Source organism: Neoarius graeffei, chromosome 16 (genome assembly GCF_027579695.1).
Source record: "Neoarius graeffei isolate fNeoGra1 chromosome 16, fNeoGra1.pri, whole genome shotgun sequence".
Taxonomy (NCBI): Eukaryota; Metazoa; Chordata; class Actinopteri; order Siluriformes; family Ariidae; genus Neoarius; species Neoarius graeffei.
The window spans coordinates 60,778,678-60,795,555 of record NC_083584.1 but is presented as its reverse complement, the minus strand read 5'-3'; the positions used below and the strand labels follow the sequence as shown (position 1 = coordinate 60,795,555).

Below are 16,878 nucleotides of genomic sequence, written 5' to 3'. Positions count from 1 at the left end.
CACACACAGCAGTCTCTAGGGTTTACACAGACAGAATGGTGTGAAAAACAAAAAACACTGAGTGAGTTGAGTGAGCGACAGTTCTGCGGGTGGAAACAAACGCCTTGTTGGTAAGAGAGATCAGAGGAAAATGACCAGATTTGAAGTGGTTCGAGCTCCCAGGAAGGATATAGTAACTCATATAATCACTCTTTACAACCGTGGTGAGCAGAAAAGCATCTCAGCATGCAACAGCAGAACAACACATTGGGTTCCAGTCCTGCAGCCAAGAAAAGGGATCTTAGAATCAACAACAAGTTCCTATTAAAGTGTCCAGTGAGTGTATTTATTCATTCATTACTCATTTATGTTGTGCAATCTAAATGTTGTGCAATGTTGTGTACTCTTGGGAAGAGAGAGAGAGAGAGGTTAGGAAATTAAGAAAACAGGACAGTAAGATCCTGCAATACTAGCTGTCTAGAACAGTGATTCTCAAAAGTTTTGGCCGTAGTACCCCATAACCTTCTTAAAGATGTAACCAAATACGAATATGTGACTCAGATTGAACAGATAATGTGTTCTCAATGGGTACATATACAAATACAAGGCACAACACTCTGTTTTTTTTCTCTTTTAAAAAGCTTGAAGCTGGTTAAGACTCGGGTAATGTATCAGGACTGGGATCCTGCAGGACACAAGTAAAAGGGTACGTGTGAACAGGAGGTTTTTACTTTCATGCATGAGCATGCAGTTAGATACGAATGAAGTAAACAAACAAAACAAATACCATATTCATTACTAGTTTGTACCTGCCTGGTTAAAACGTTACATTAAAACGAAATTAATAACTGTGTAACCAGGTGTCCCATCTACCAGGGACGCCAACAATGGTTCCCTTTCGCAAATTCTAGAAACTTTTCTTCATTTGTGATGCTCATATCTTGTTAAAAAAAAACAACCTATATGAAATAGATGTTTACTCAATGTATTTGTGAAACCTTGTCAATTTTCCTCATTCAAGAAAGTTCTGAGACATTATCCCGTAGTCTTTGACCTTTAACTTGTTTACCAGAATACTCTGGATTTGCACCCTGCTTCTGGAAATACTGTTGATTATTGTGCTTGGTAACTAATCACTCCTTGGATTTGTACTCTGGTTCTGGAAATTCTTTGGATTATTGTGTTTGCGTTTGACTTTAGCCTGGTTTTGATTTTGAGTTTCTGTTTGTGGAATGTCTTGTTCGGCTACGGTCACACTACAGCTACAACACGATGCTTTGCAATGGGTTATTGATGAAAATGAGGCGTTTGGTGGCGATGCTTCCCTGAGCTTCGGGAAGTATTCTCACGCCCATATGCAAGTATTTGCCGCTTATGCCCAGGTCAGACAGCAGGTTGCAACTAGTTTTCAACTACTGGTCTCTACCTGCAATAACAAAATCGCAGGTAGACGCAAGACTGGTCTTAGCAGTATAATGGCAGTGTGTTGCAGAGGGTCTGTAGTAGCAGCAGGTTGACGCAAGTGGATCACGATCTGTTCGCATTTCAGGTGCGATTCGCTTCCAATCAGTGCAAATAGCTGGTTGACACATGTAGAGGCAGGCAGTTGTGCAATGCTTGAGCGACCAATTGCAGGTTGAAGCAGATAGTGGCAGCTAGACGCAGGCTGACGCGGGGAAAACAAGTCTTTAGAGATGGCTGCGATGCATCGCAGGTAGATGCCGACTGCACCTGCAAATAGTTTACAACAACCTGCGAGCAGTCTTATGGCCTTATATATATATATATATATATATTTTTTTTTTTTAAAGATTTTTTTGGGCTTTTTTCACCTTTATTGGATAGGACAGTGTAGAGACAGGAAATGAGCGGGATAGAGAGAGACGGGGAGGGATCGGGAAATGACCTCGGGTCGGAATCGAACACGGGTCCCCGGATTTATGGTATGGCGCCTTATCCACCTGAGCCATGACGCCCCCCATGGCCTTATATTTTTTAAAGGTTTTCTGTGCGCTGCATCAACCTGTGTCTAGCTGCATCTGCTTCTGACTGGTTGATTCACCTTAAAAACTCTGTGTCTTGCAATACGTCTGACCACAACAAAGGATCTGATGCAAAACGCCTACGTCCACCTGCGATAAGTCGCCACCCGACCAATCGCAGGTCGCAGCATGCGTCTTTCTGCCATCTGACCTGGGCATTAGTTTGTCGATGAAAACATCACCATGAGATTTCAACGTATGCATTGAAATTTTTCATGACATTTTTGGCCACTCATGGGGCAGAGACACACCAAAAAACAACTCGTGAATTTGGAGAACATTCGCAGTACATCCGACGATTGGTGGTGATGCGAACAATTTTTCATCACTAAGTATTTGCAAAACCATCACGAGCTGTAGTGTGACCTCCTGTGCATGGATTCTCAGAACACCTATGAGTCCTGTCCATTATAGCATGCTTCACCTACCTACATTGATCCAGGTCATGCACTCTTTGTGGCATCTCAAGGTAAAGTATGAGGCGCTCATGCTCAGCAATGCCACCAACTGGCAGCCACTATACAGGAACTCATCTGAGTCTACAGAGGGGAGTCACAGCCAACGCAACAACATCCAAACACACAATGGAAGTAAGTCTGCCTCACCTTCGTCTTGCACAGTTGGACAAATACTACGGTTCTCCCAGGAACGCAAAGATTTCCTTATGCAATGTTATATCCTTTCTGCAAGCTCTCCATCTCTTTAACCTTGGGATGTGGATAAAATCAAACTGGTGCTTTACATCTGTGACCTTCTGACCCCTTACACTCCATCCTGCTCTCTCAGATCCTCTAACCAGAATGTTCTTGCTGCTCCCCGCACCAGACTCTCTACCCTGGGTGGCAGGTCCTTCAGTGCCATGGCCCCCAAGCTCTGGAATTCCCTCCCTCAACCCCTCCATGACTGCTCTTCCCTTTCTTTCTTTCTTTCTTTCTTTCTTTCTTTCTTTCTTTCTTTCTTTCTTTCTTTCTTCAAATCTCATCTCAAAACCTTTCTGTTTCATGAACACTTCTCCTCTTCCACTACTGTATAAACTTACCACTCTTTAGCAACTTTTTTCCTTGTGTGTTCTGTTTTCTTTGACCTATGTAAAGCGACCTTGAGTTTGAGAAAGGCGGTATATACATGTAATTTATTATTATTATTATTATTATTATTATTATTATTATTATGTGCTATTGCTACTAGTGGTGACTGCTATCTTTGATCGAAAAAAATGACAGCAAACTTTTACAGAGTTTAAGAAGGCAATTTGAGAGGTTTTTGATCATCCTGTCTCTGGAAAAGATGCATGTCAGAGATTAAATTTGTTAAGACAAATCAATATGCTCTGATGAGTCACACACACACACACACTTGAGGCAAAACAAATAGGTGGAGTTACAATGGGTGGAACGTTATTACAATTACATTACATTTCAAGTCATTACAAGTCAACTGTATTTTAAGACCGAAACAAACACAATGCTACCAGGTGACCCAACAAGTCACTCCCAAGACAGAACATAAGAAAAGTACTGTTCCCATATTTATCTCTTGGGGCTCACAATTTATATGCTTTCCAGCATTCATCAACTCTGGTTGCAGAAAGGAACTTCCTGGATGAGGAAATAGCCAGAATGTTCCATTTCTCTTGTTCCCTTGCATAAATCCTTGAATGTGAATTGATCACCACTGGGTAAAAGATGTGCACCAGAGGCAAGAGCGGGAACCATGGTCACAAAATCCCCACAGAATCCCAATATTTTGGGCTCATCCTGGCTCATCACTCATAACCTGTTGATCTCTATGAAGAAGTTGAGCTGGTCTGCTGGAGTTGAGATATATTTAAAAACAACAACAACAACAACAACAACTTGTATCTCTTTACTCTGCAGAGCCCTAAATTCAAGAATAATGTAGAAATTCCTGAGCCCTACCTTGAACTGACAGAGGCTTTCAGTCATGTAAAAGCCTTTCAGATATCTTCTCACTGACACTGACTGTGGTATTGAATCGACCTCCTGCCTAGTTAGTTGGCTCCGAGAAGCCAACCTCATTCTATCCATGTAGTCCAAAGCCATGAAGAATTCATCAAAGAGCCACTCATGCTAAATTCATTTCATTCATTCATTTTCATTTATTATACAGGAAAGTATTAAAAGTAACAATGCAGTTACAGTTAAGACGGGCCTGACTCAGTTTAACAAACTGGTTTACAGCAGGTTCCTGTTCTGCAGAACACAAAACATAAGTCATAACAAAAGCAGGACATTAACATAAACGAAACACAAATAACTTAGACAACAATAGACATTACATACATTACATAGACTGTTACATGCAACAATCAATGAGTACAGGTATAACTATTATAGAGGTGCAATCTGTATGCCTTTTTGAAGGCTGCAATAGATTGCAATACTCTAATATGATAAGGAATGACATTCCAAACTTTAGTAAAAGTGTAAAAAAAAGGACCTCTGACCATAACTATTTCTAAAAGAAGGAACTGGTATAAGTGCTTGTGAAACTGATCAGGTACAGGGCACTTGTCTCACATTGTGTATTGGGAGAAGTGCAGTAAATGTAGGTGATGTGCTATTTAATATCTGAAAATAAAGAGCAATGGCATAACTGTTCATGAAATTCTCAAAAGTCAGGGCATTGGTATGTGTGAGTGCAATGCAATGATGAGACCACTTAGGTAAATTACTGTGGATCTTAAGCGCACGATAATATAAACGTGCAGTTGGTGCAGTACCGGTAATTTCCTTAGTGGTAAGTGACCATATTGAAAGACCATAGGAAATTGTTGAAAACAAAATTGCATGTGAATAGGTTTCAGAAACAGAAGATGACAAATATGGCCTTATCTTGTTATATACATATAATCTCTGGTTAAGCTTATTTGTTAGTTTAGAGATGTGGTCACGATAAGCAAGGTGTGAATCAAGTAACACACCAAGATATTCGTAAGTCTTTGTAATGACCAGATCTTGGTTTGCAAAGGTGATGGGAACAGTAAAAGATAACCTTTTTCTAGAGGTGTGGAAGTACCAGGGGCGCAGATAGGATTTTTGAACTGGGGGGGACTGAGCTGTCAGCAAATGATTCCATTTTGTGTATACATGTATGTGTGCGTGTGTGTATATGTATATATATATATATATATATATATATATATATATATATATATACACTACCGTTCAAAAGTTTGGGGTCACTTTGAAATGTCCTTATTTTTGAAAGAAAAGCACTGTTCTTTTCAATGAAGATCACTTTAAACTAATCAGAAATCCACTCTATACATTGCTAATGTGGTAAATGACTATTCTAGCTGCAAATGTCTGGTTTTTGGTGCAATATCTCCATAGGTGTATAGAGGCCCATTTCCAGCAACTCTCACTCCAGTGTTCTAATGGTACAATGTGTTTGCTCATTGCCTCAGAAGGCTAATGGATGATTAGAAAACCCTTGTACAATCATGTTAGCACAGCTGAAAACAGTTGAGCTCTTTAGAGAAGCTATAAAACTGACCTTCCTTTGAGCAGATTGAGTTTCTGGAGCATCACATTTGTGGGGTCGATTAAATGCTCAAAATGGCCAGAAAAATGTCTTGACTATATTTTCTATTCATTTTACAACTTATGGTGGGAAATAAAAGTGTGACTTTTCATGGAAAACACTAAATTGTCTGGGTGACCCCAAACTTTTGAACGGTAGTGTGTATACATGTTATTTCACCTCCCTCACTGCCATCACCAGGAACTACCTGCAGGCCAGGACAATGATAACATTTTAACATAGCCTATGGAAATCCAAAGTTTACACATTATCATCACGCATAGAAATTGCAAAACTGCAAAACTAGTTTTAAAACCGCTAAGTTCCAACTGTTAACCATAGCGAGAGGCTGGGCTACGTGTGTGTGTGTAAAGTGTAAACCAGTGCATCCTGACTTTCTAACTATGCCTGTGTGTTGCGTGAGCGGCAGTCAGTCAACAACTCTTCGCAAAGTTTCCTTATGAAACAATATGCTCGCTGAAATTATGGCAGGGAACGCCAGATTAAACATTAAAACTGCCTTCTGAGCACTGAATCTACAGGCTGCCACCGAAAGAAGGAGGCTACCAGAAAGGCATCTCTACTCCGTACGATTTTACTTTCACTACGACATTACTTTGAACAGACTATCAAAAAATTGCAAGGTGATATGATAAAGTAAGGCACAGTTTACTTACAGTCGGGGTTTTTTTTGGAAAAAACGATGCAATCGTTTTCTGCCTTTTGGCACCCTGAACTAGGAGCTGTCCCCGATATGCCTGTCAAACTTGTTGTGGGTAACCATAGCAACCAAGCTCGAGCTCGCAACCTGTGCAGTCTGCGCAGTTGCAACTATGTATGTACTGCTGTGCACCTCAATAAACCGAATGGTAATTAGTCTTTTGATTTTTCTGTGAGGTTTGCCTTATGCAAAGAAAGACAGCATAGACGTTTTTTCCTCCCTATAAGTGGGGGGGACCGAACGAGGTGAATTTAAATCTGGGTGGGACGAATCCCCCCCGTCCCCCCCTCTATCTGCGCCCGTGGGAAGTACATGCATTCAGTTTTCTTTACATTAACAGTTAGATGGTTCCTCCCCAACCAGTTATGTAAGAGCTGAAGGTCAGATGATAGTTTGGTATTTATGACCTCAGGATTTGAGTCAGAGAGAAACATAACTGTTTCATCAGCGTACAGTAGGCATTTTGAATAATTACATACTTGAGGTAAGTCATTTATATATAAAATAAAAAGCAGTGGTCCAAGAATACTCCCTTGTGGCACACCCATTTCACAAGCTGAAGGTTGAGATGTTACACAATTAATTTTAACAGCTTGTGACCTGTTTTTCAAGTAGGATGAAAACGTTTCGATTACAGCAGAAGACAAATGAAAAGAGAGAAGTTTTTTTTAATAAAATTTCATGATTCACAGTATCAAAAGCTTTACGAAAATCAATAAAAATAGCTCCAGTGATATGGTCTTTGTTAAGAAAGTCACATATTTGTTCAGTAAAGAACAATAAAGCCAATGTAGTTGACCGATTGGCACGAAATCCATATTGACAATCACTAAGCCAGTTGCCTGTTTCAAGATAGGAGCTTAACTGATTATATAGAGCTTTTTCAAGCAGCTTAGACATAACAGGAAGTATTGCTATTGGTCTATAGTTTGAAACAAGAGTGGGGTCATCAGATTTGAAAATGGGAGTAATTTGTGCTATTTTCCAATCAGAGGGGAAGATGGAGAGCCTAATGCAGAGGTTAATAAGATGCTGGAAAAGAGGTATTAGGCTTTCAGCATGACTCTTTAAAAAGGAGGTAGTTAGACCATAAATATCATGGGCATGAGAATTTTTTAATGAGTGTAGTAGGTTTATCACCTGGTTTTGAGAGATCTCAGAAAAAGAGAACTGATCTGATGTTGGAGGAAAAACAGATGATAAAGCAAAAGGAGGGGCAAAATTTGTTGCCAGTTCCTTGACAGAAGTCAGGAAATAATTGTTAAAAGCACTTGCAATCTTTTCTGAGTCTGAAATAAGAGTACCCTGTAGGGATATCTGTATATTAGGGGTTTTTTTCTTTTTACTCTCACCAGTAATAACCTTAAGAGTCTGCCATAGAGTCTTTGGATTTGAGGTAGATTGTATAATTTGTTGCTGAAAATAGACCAATTTAGCCTTTCGTAGTTCGACAGTGCATTTATTTCTTATTTGTATAAAATTATTTTTGCTCTCAGATGTTCGAGTTATCCTATACGTTTTAATGAGAGAGGCCTTCTGCTTAAGAAGTTTGGCTAGTTCAGTATTTATCCAGGGTAATTTAATTTGTCTAGGTCAAACCTTGTTGACAATAGTATATTTATCTTGTACTGATTGAAATTTAGTATGGAATTGTGCTTGGATTTGTTCTGGATTTTCCAGAGACAATTCATCGTTCCAATTTATAGCATTAAATTCGTCATTAAATTGAGTTCTCTTTGAGATTGGTATTTTTGGTGTAGAAAAAGGGGCATGAGATTTAGGGGATTTTAAAGTTTTCCTAATTGCATAGATAAGAAAATGATCTGAAATAGCGGTGTCTATCACGCCAGACGTTGCATATTTTGAGGGCTGATTTGTAAGAATAAGATCCAAAATTGCTAATTCTTGCTAATTATTGCTAATTCTTGTTGGATCCTTAATAAGTTGATACAGACCAAGTTTTATTGCAGTGCCTTTCAAATGTTTTGATGAATCCATATTCCAGTCAAGATTGATATCTCCCAAGATAACAAGCTCCTTTGTTGTAACAGATTTAACTATATCAGTAAAATGAAATAAATAGTCATTTGCACTGACATTAGGAGGCTTGTAAGTGGCGATAATTGTAACTGCTTGCTGTGGTGTAAAATGTATTACCAGTTGTAATGTCTCAGTATCAGTTTTGATTTTTGATATTGAGTGCACATATTTCTGAGTTACATAAAAGGCCACTCCCCCGCCGGTCTTACTAGCGCGGTCTTTACGATATAGTTGATAATTTTCAATGGCAAGATAGGAATCCGGAATAGTAGGAGTTAACCAGGATTCTGTAATTGCCATTATGTGTGCTTTCGACTACGCAAGAAGGATTTTAAATACATCCATCACTGTCTCCAGCAGTAGTATTGTTCTTCTTCATGGAAAAAAAATACGGAGGCCTTTCTGCGTGCATTGATTACAGGGGCCTGAATGCAGTGATGCTTAAGTGCAGATATCTACTCCCACTCTTGCCTTCAGCACTTAAACAAGTGAGAGGAGCAAAGATTTGGATAAAACATTTGCATAGTGCATATAAGAGGGAGATGAATGGAAGACAGCATTCATAACCACATCAGACTACCATGGACATTGGTCATGTCTTATGGTCTGGTTAAAGTGACCCTAAACTACACTTTTTTTCCTTGTACAAAGCAAAAATCATTATGTTGATTGACCATGTGTTTTTGAACCATAGCTAATCCAAAAGGCCATAAATTAATGGAAAATCAATAAAATCGGTCAATTTTTATGGACTCTGCTGGGACTGAACTGGAAGATCCCGAAGGGGTGCGTGATGTCACAGGTGTAACAATCCAGGTATCAATTTCATTCCTGTGCGCAGCAGTGGTTAGACCGGTCTCAATATGGAATCACATTTTGGAGAGAATTCCGATAGTGATTGGGATTCTTATATGTCGGATGAAGGGGCAGAAGATTATCAAGGATATTCCGGAGAAAATGGTTATCTTTTCAAGCCCCCAAGATGAGAAACAGATGCCAGTTTACTCAGTTCACGACAGTCTTCCTCTGTTGCATGTGTGAGATAGATAGATAGATAGATAGATAGATAGATAGATAGATAGATAGATAGATAGATAGATAGATAGATAGATAGATAGATAGATAGATGTGCAGAATGTGGTGGTTACCTTTCATCATGCTTTCCTGAACAAAACTAAAAACAAATCGAGTCTTGCAATATTGCAATCTGAGAGCATTTAACACGCTTCAGTTAATAATTAATGATGATGATTGCGTGCGTGCATTTTTCTTTATGCTAAAGTGCATCAGAAACGATAAGATCGGATGTCGCAAGCGTGTAAATGTTGATCATAATCCTGTGTGTGTGTGTCAATAGGGAAATCGATGAACTGTCCAAATGTCAGATCAAATCTCATCTCATTATCTCTAGACGCTTTATCCTGTTCTACAGGGTCGCAGGCGAGCTGGAGCCTATCCCAGCTGACTACGGGCGAAAGGCGGGGTACACCCTGGACAAGTCGCCAGGTCATCACAGGGCTGACACATAGACACAGACAACCATTCACATCTACAGTCAATTTAGAGTCACCAGTTAACCTAACCTGCATGTCTTTGGACTGTGGGGGAAACCGGAGCACCCAGAGGAAACCCACGCGGACACGGGGAGAACATGCAAACTCCACACAGAAAGGCCCTCGCCGGCCATGGGGCTCGAACCCAGAACCTTCTTGCTGTGAGGCGACAGCGCTAACCACTACACCACCGTGCCGCCCCAGATCAAATCTCATTTATTAAATAAATAGGTTTCTTTTTGCTCCAATAATTCCCATGTGGTCGTTCTGGTGGTGATGAACTCTTGATGAATCAGATTTATTATTCGTCGGCAACATGAAATCTGCGCACTTCGTTTGCACAAACTTCACCCACTGTCGCTTTAGATTAGTGTCATTTCTAGGAAATTCATGAACTGAATGTCCTGTTGTATATGGATTTGAACATCCAAACACAACTCAGCACTTTCACATCATTATTTTTGTAAGATCCAATAACAATATCCAATTTTAGCGAGTAAACAAGCACAGAGTCAGATGAACTGAAATGACCCAGATAACCGGGGTTCCACGCATGACGTCATGCGAGATTTGCCCTGAGGCAAGGCTGCCTTTTTCTAGGATCTGGAACCCGTAATTTATCGATAGTTTTGTGCTTGATAATAAAATAACAAATAATTTATATTAATTTCCCCCCTGCTTTATTTATTCATTTTGGTCATTACTAATGATATATTCATTTTAAAGCATTAGAAAAAGGCATTACATACACTTTAACCTGCCTTCTGTTTTCCACACCTTGGTAATGAGATCCCCCAAGAGCTCCTGAATCAGTTCATAATTGGATACATGGATGATATACTGATCTTCTTGTCCTCAGCAAATGAACATATCTGACATGTTCAAAAGGTGCTGCACACATTCCATGGAAAGCCACATCATTGCCAAGCTAGAGAAGTGTGAATTCCATCACTTCTCAATCAAATTCCTAGGTTATGTCCTAGATCACATGTTCCCAACCCTGGTCCTGGGGTATCCCCTGTTCTCCATATTCTAGTGTTTTCTCTTCTCCATCACACCCAACTCAATTCAGACAAGTCTGTTAATTGGCTGATTAGTTTAATCAGGTGTGTTAGGAGCTGGGAAAACACTAAAATAGGTGTCTGTAAGATCATGCACATGGATGTGCACGCTGTCCTGATGTCACATGAACAGCAGTTTTAAAAGATATAGTCAGATGACGTCACATACTGAGAAGGAACTTTGCCCGACTTCCTTTGGTAGCTGTCATGTGATGGTGAGAGCTGTCTAGTGGGTGGGAACTGGCCATGACTAAATTATGGAGAAAATTAGCTATAGACCTGCTGGAGTCTCATCCCATTGTCCATGGTCTTACGATGACTTCATCATCAACCTCTTTGTCCCAAAAGGTAATATTACCTGATAAAAAAATTTGTCTGGCTTTCTTGGAACTGGTACAGGCGGTCCTGATTTGCGATTTACTTTGGTGAGTTAAATCCTTGAGATTTATCTTGACTCACACATTCTGCTCTCTGTGTAATGAAGGTTATGTTGACCAGTAATGTCTTTGTTCTTTTCATAAGCCTATGATCCTGATGGATGATGTAATGGTACATAATGTCTCTCTTCTTTCACACAGTAGTGTAGTCTAAACCAGTGATGTAATGCTTCATCACCCATTTTCGTTACTCTGTCACACACAGACAACTCAGCTTCTTAAATCATCATCATCCAATCACATAGCCAAAACACACTCTTGAATGCGAATTTATACTCATATTTGTCCAACAATAAACTGAGAAACTACTCTGAGCAGCTGTGTCTGTATCAGTGACTGTTTGCTCTTGGATAGCCATAAGGTAGAATCTCTTGGATATCTATAAAGCAGAAACTCCTGGATATCCATAAGGCAGAATCTCCTGGGTATCCATAAGGCAGGATCTCCCGGATAGCCATAAAGCAGGATCTCCTGGATAGCCATAAGGCAGGATATCCTGGATATCTGTAAGTCAGAATCTCCTGGATATCCCTAAGGCAGGATCTCCTGGATATCCATAAGGCAGAATCTCCCAGGTATCCATAAGGCAGGATCTCCTGGATATCCATAAAGCAGGATCTCCAGGATATCCATAAGGCAGAATCTCCAGGATATCCATAAGGCAGGATCTCCAGGATATCCATAAGGCAGGATCTCCAGGATATCCATAAGGCAGGATCTCCAGGATATCCGTAAGGCAGGATCTCCAGGATATCTGTAAGGCAGAATCTCCCAGGTATCCATAAGGCAGGATCTCCCAGGTATCCATAAAGCAGGAGCTCCTGGATATCCATAAGGCAGACTCTCCCAGGTATCTGTAAGGCAGAATCTCCTGGATATCTGTAAGGCAGGATTTCCTGGATATCCATAAGGCAGAATCTCCAGGATCTCCATAAGGCAGAATCTCCCGGGTATCTGTAAGGCAGGATCTCCTGGATATCCGTAAGGCAGAATCTCCAGGATATCCGTAAGGCAGGATCTCCAGGATAGCCATAAGGCAGAATCTCCCAGGTATCTGTAAGGCAGAATCTCATAGGCAGCAGAGGTCTACATTCCTAGATCATACTTTGTCAATTCAACCTCCTTCACTACAGACAAATCAAAACCTAACACTACCATTCTAGTCATTAGTTAAAGGCAAGGTTAAATTTAGTGAAGTGTTCAGACATGGGCATGGCCTGCTGAAGGGTACCATATCTGACAGAACCGACCAGATCACTTCACAGATATTTCCTGACATACTTACAGTGTCTTGCAAAAATATTCATCCCCCTTGATGTTTGTCCTGTATTGTTGCATTGCAAGCTGGAATTAAAATGGATTTTTGGAGGGTTAGCACCATTTGATTTACACAACCTGCCTACAAATTTAAATGTGCAAATTGTTGTTTTATTGTGACACAAACAATAATTAAAATGAAAAAAAAAACAGAAATCTGGAGTGTGCATAGGTATTCACCCCCCAAAGTCAATCCTTTGTAGAGCCACCTTTTGCTGCAATTACAGTTGCAAATCTCTTGGATTATGTCTCTATTAGCTTAGCACATCTAGCCACTGGGATTTTTGCCCATTCCTCAAGGCAAAACTGCTCCAACTCCTTCAAGTTAGATGGGTTGCGTTGGTGTACAGCAATCTTGAAGTTATGCTACAGGTTCTCAATTGGGTTGAGGTCTGGGCTTTGATTAGGCTATTCCAAGACATTTAAACATTTCCCTTTAAACCACTCCAGTGTAGCTTTAGCAGTATGTTTAGGGTCACTGTCTTGCTGGAACGTGAACCTTCATCCCAGTCTCAAACCTCTGGCTGACTCAAACAGGTTTTCCTCCAGAATTACTCTGAATTTAGTGACATCCATCTTTCCTTCAGTCCTGACCAGCTTTCCTGTCCCTGCAGATGAAAAATATCCTCACAGCATGTTGCTGCCACCACCATGCTTCACTGTAGGAATGGTGCTCTCAGGGTGTAGGGTTTGCACCTCACATGGCGTTTCCCATGATGGCCAAAAAGATCAATTTTAGTCTCAATTGACCAGAGAATCTACTTCCATGTGTTTGGGGAGTCTGCCACATGCTGTTGGGCAAACTCCAAATTTGTTTTCTTAAGAAGTGGCATTTTTCTGGCCACTCTTCCATAAAGCCCCGCTCTGTGGACTGTATGGCTTAAAGTGGTTCTATGGACAGATATTCCAATATCCACTGTGGATCTTTGCAGCTCCTTCAGTGTTATCATTGGTGTTTTTGTTGCATTTCTGATTAATGCCCTCCTTGCCCAGTCTGTGAGTTTTGGTGGGCGGCCTTCTCTTGTCGGGTTTGTAGTGGTGCCATATTCTTTCCATTTTGCTATAATGGATTTAATGGTGCTCCCTGGGATATTCAAAGTTTGGGATATTTTTTTATAACCCAACCCTGATCTACACTTCTTCACAACTTTGTCTCTGACACATTTCGAGTGCTCTTTGGTTCTCATGTTGCTTGCTTAGTGGTGTTGCAGAGTCGGGGTCCTTCCAGAACAGGTTGATTTATACAGACATCATGTGACAGATCAGGTGACACTTTGACTGCATACAGATGGAGCTCAATCAACTGCCCATTTTTGTAGCCAGTTGGCTTGTTTACAGACTCATACAAGTGATTAAGATCAGAGATATTTATGAATAAATATCTCTGATCTTAATCACTTGTATGAGTCTGTAAACAAGCTGACTGGCTACAAAAATAGCCCAAAAGCCAGATGTTTGATGCTACATGAGCTTTCATGTGACTTATGAAGTGAATTGGTTGGACCAGCCCTTATTTAGGGGTTTCATAGGAAAGGGGGTGAATCTTAATTATTGTTTGTGTTACAATGAAACAACAATGTGCACCTTTAAAGTGGTAGGCATGTTGTGTAAATCAAATGGTGCTAACACTCCAAAAAATCCATTTTAATTCCAGCTTGTAATGTGGCAAAACAGGACAAACACCAAGGGGGGATGAATACTTTTGCAAGACCCTGTATCTACAAGACTCACCCCCATTTCAGTGTGTTCTTGATTACTGATCCCCATGTTTCCTTGAGAACTTACAGAGGTCAGCAAAGGGAGAAGGATATGCCAGAAGACTTGGGAAGCAAATCTGGCTGCATAGAGTCCACAAACAGGAAATCCAAACCAACAAACATCACTGGCCCTTTTAAAATCTTGAGACAGGCTAATTTAACCACTTAGAATTACCTTCTACTGAAAGAATTGCTCCAACTTTTCATGCTTCATGACTCAAACCTGTCTTTCCATCCACCTACAAACAAATAACAGGAGCTGAGCCACTGCTTCCATTGAAGGGAGCGCCAGCTTTCTTCGGAAGGGAGCTACTTGGCTTTAGGTGATAGAGCTTTAGGTGATGGAAATGTATTCCCTGGTAGACTGGAAGGACTATGGCCCTGAAGGTCCTGGGTCCCAGTAAAAAATATTTTGGATAATTCACTCATCATGGACTACCACAGAGAGTACTCAGACTGCACTCACTCCCAGACCTAAGGTCAGGCCCCATTGAAGGACTGGTTGGGTTTTGGGGGCTTTCTTCTTGGGATTGTTTGGGTGTTGGTGGAGAGTTTTGCTGCATTCAAGGTGAAGTTCTAACTTGTAATTCCTCACCTAGAACTAAAAGCTGGCAAAAACGTCCCCTCAAATTGAAATTTCAACTCAGGGTAATCATCTCAACTCCTTTTAAAAAGGCTGCTCACACTGAACAATTTAAAGTACCACTTCTCGACTTTTAAATTAGTTTAGAATTAAATTTAAATAGTTAATATATAGACACAGTACTTGGTTAAATCTATAACACTGGCCATACTAAAAACTGTTTTGAGAAGATAATCATCAACATTAGAGTTATTGTTAACGTTTGCCAGCTTTTTTTTTTTTTGCTAAGTTACTCGCGATTGTCTGCTGGCTAGCTTGTTGCTAAGCTACTTGGTATTGTTGCTTTGTTGTTGTACTGCAATTTCAGTCCAAAATGTTGCATGAAGATTGAAGTTTGCATGAAGTTCACAACAGTAGCCACTTAACTGTAGGATTGTGGTTAAACTAGTTTTTTTCTGAGCTATACATGCTCTGGCAGAGGAAACAAAAGACACACTTTTGTGAAAGCATGCATTTTTTTCACTTTGCACATTGAATATGCGGAGGTGGAAAAATGACGTTATTAAAATTTGCAAATTGCTGTTTACAAGGCACCATTAATCCACCAGAGACACTTCACTAGATGACCTCCTCTGAATTCTGGAGACTCTTTCTCATTCGTCTTGCTCACAAATTACATAGTCGGTTCTTTGCGAAGTTCTGAGCCATTGTTTGATGGTTGCCACATTATGTTTGATCTTTGCCTTGTTTACCTGAATACCCTTTGGATTTGCACCCTATTCTGTTCTGCAAATACTATGGGGTATTGTATTCGATCCGAGCCTGGTTTTCATTTTGAGATTTGGATTGTTGGAAACTGTCTTGTGAGGAGCATTTGTTACTATTTACATTTTCCCTCCTTAAAAGTCACGATTTTCCATTTCTCTTAAGCACTCTTTGTGCTTCTGTCTCATACCCATTTCTATTTCTGAAAAAAAAAACTGAACAATGAAAGAAGCGTAGTTAACTAGGGCATTTGCAAAGCTTTGGGTTTGAAATGATTTGGATAGTTTGGATGACTTAAACGGGCGGTGATATTAGGGAGTTCTCTTCCCCGGAGGACATTTAGAGGAAATGTTTAACATGAGATTGGGAGGATGGTGCAATCCCGTATACTTCCATAATCATGTTGATTTTGGACACACACACACACACACACACACACACACACACACACACACACACACACACACACACACACACACAGAAAGAGAGAGAGAGAGAGAGAGAGAGAGAGAGAGAGAGACAGGAGACAGGAGACAGAAGAATGTGGCAGAGAGAACACACACACACACACACACGTGCGCGCACACCATATCTGGAAATTCTCACACCAAGCATCATGTGAATACTGTGTGTGTGTGTGTGTGTGTGTGTGTTCATGCAAGTAACACTCTGAGCCTGGATTTAACAGGGCTGAGAATAAAACAGAAATACCTAGAAGCGCAAAGTCCACACACACACACACACACACACACACACGCACACACACGCGCACACACACACACACACACACACACACACACACACACACACACACACACACACACACACATATTAGGATATGAACATTGAGGTGTGTGTGTGTGTGTGTGTGTGTGTGTGTCCCCTGCTGTCCAGCCTCTGGCTGCATGAGCATGAACCTGCTAATTACCCCTGACCTCTTGAACCCAGGGGTCACGGGAAAGGCGGTGTGTGTGTGTGTGTGTGTGTGTGTGTGTGTGTCCCTCTGTCTTTCTGTCTCTCTTTTATCTCCTTAGATGCTGCTGTGATGTAAACAAATCCTTGCAGGATGCCTGCACA

The 16,878-nt window shown here is 40.6% G+C and overlaps 1 protein-coding gene across 1 annotated transcript in view; it reads left to right on the top strand.

Moving 5' to 3' along the window:
• The first annotated feature begins 2,562 nt into the window (after positions 1-2,562).
• The window catches only part of LOC132900270 (T-lymphocyte activation antigen CD80-like), a 44,848-nt gene continuing 30,532 nt past the window's right edge, over positions 2,563-16,878 (top strand). Inside the window, exon 1 of the mRNA XM_060942276.1 lies at positions 2,563-2,611. The gene's annotated coding sequence lies outside the window, so the exon portion shown is untranslated. The remainder of the gene's footprint in view (positions 2,612-16,878) is intronic.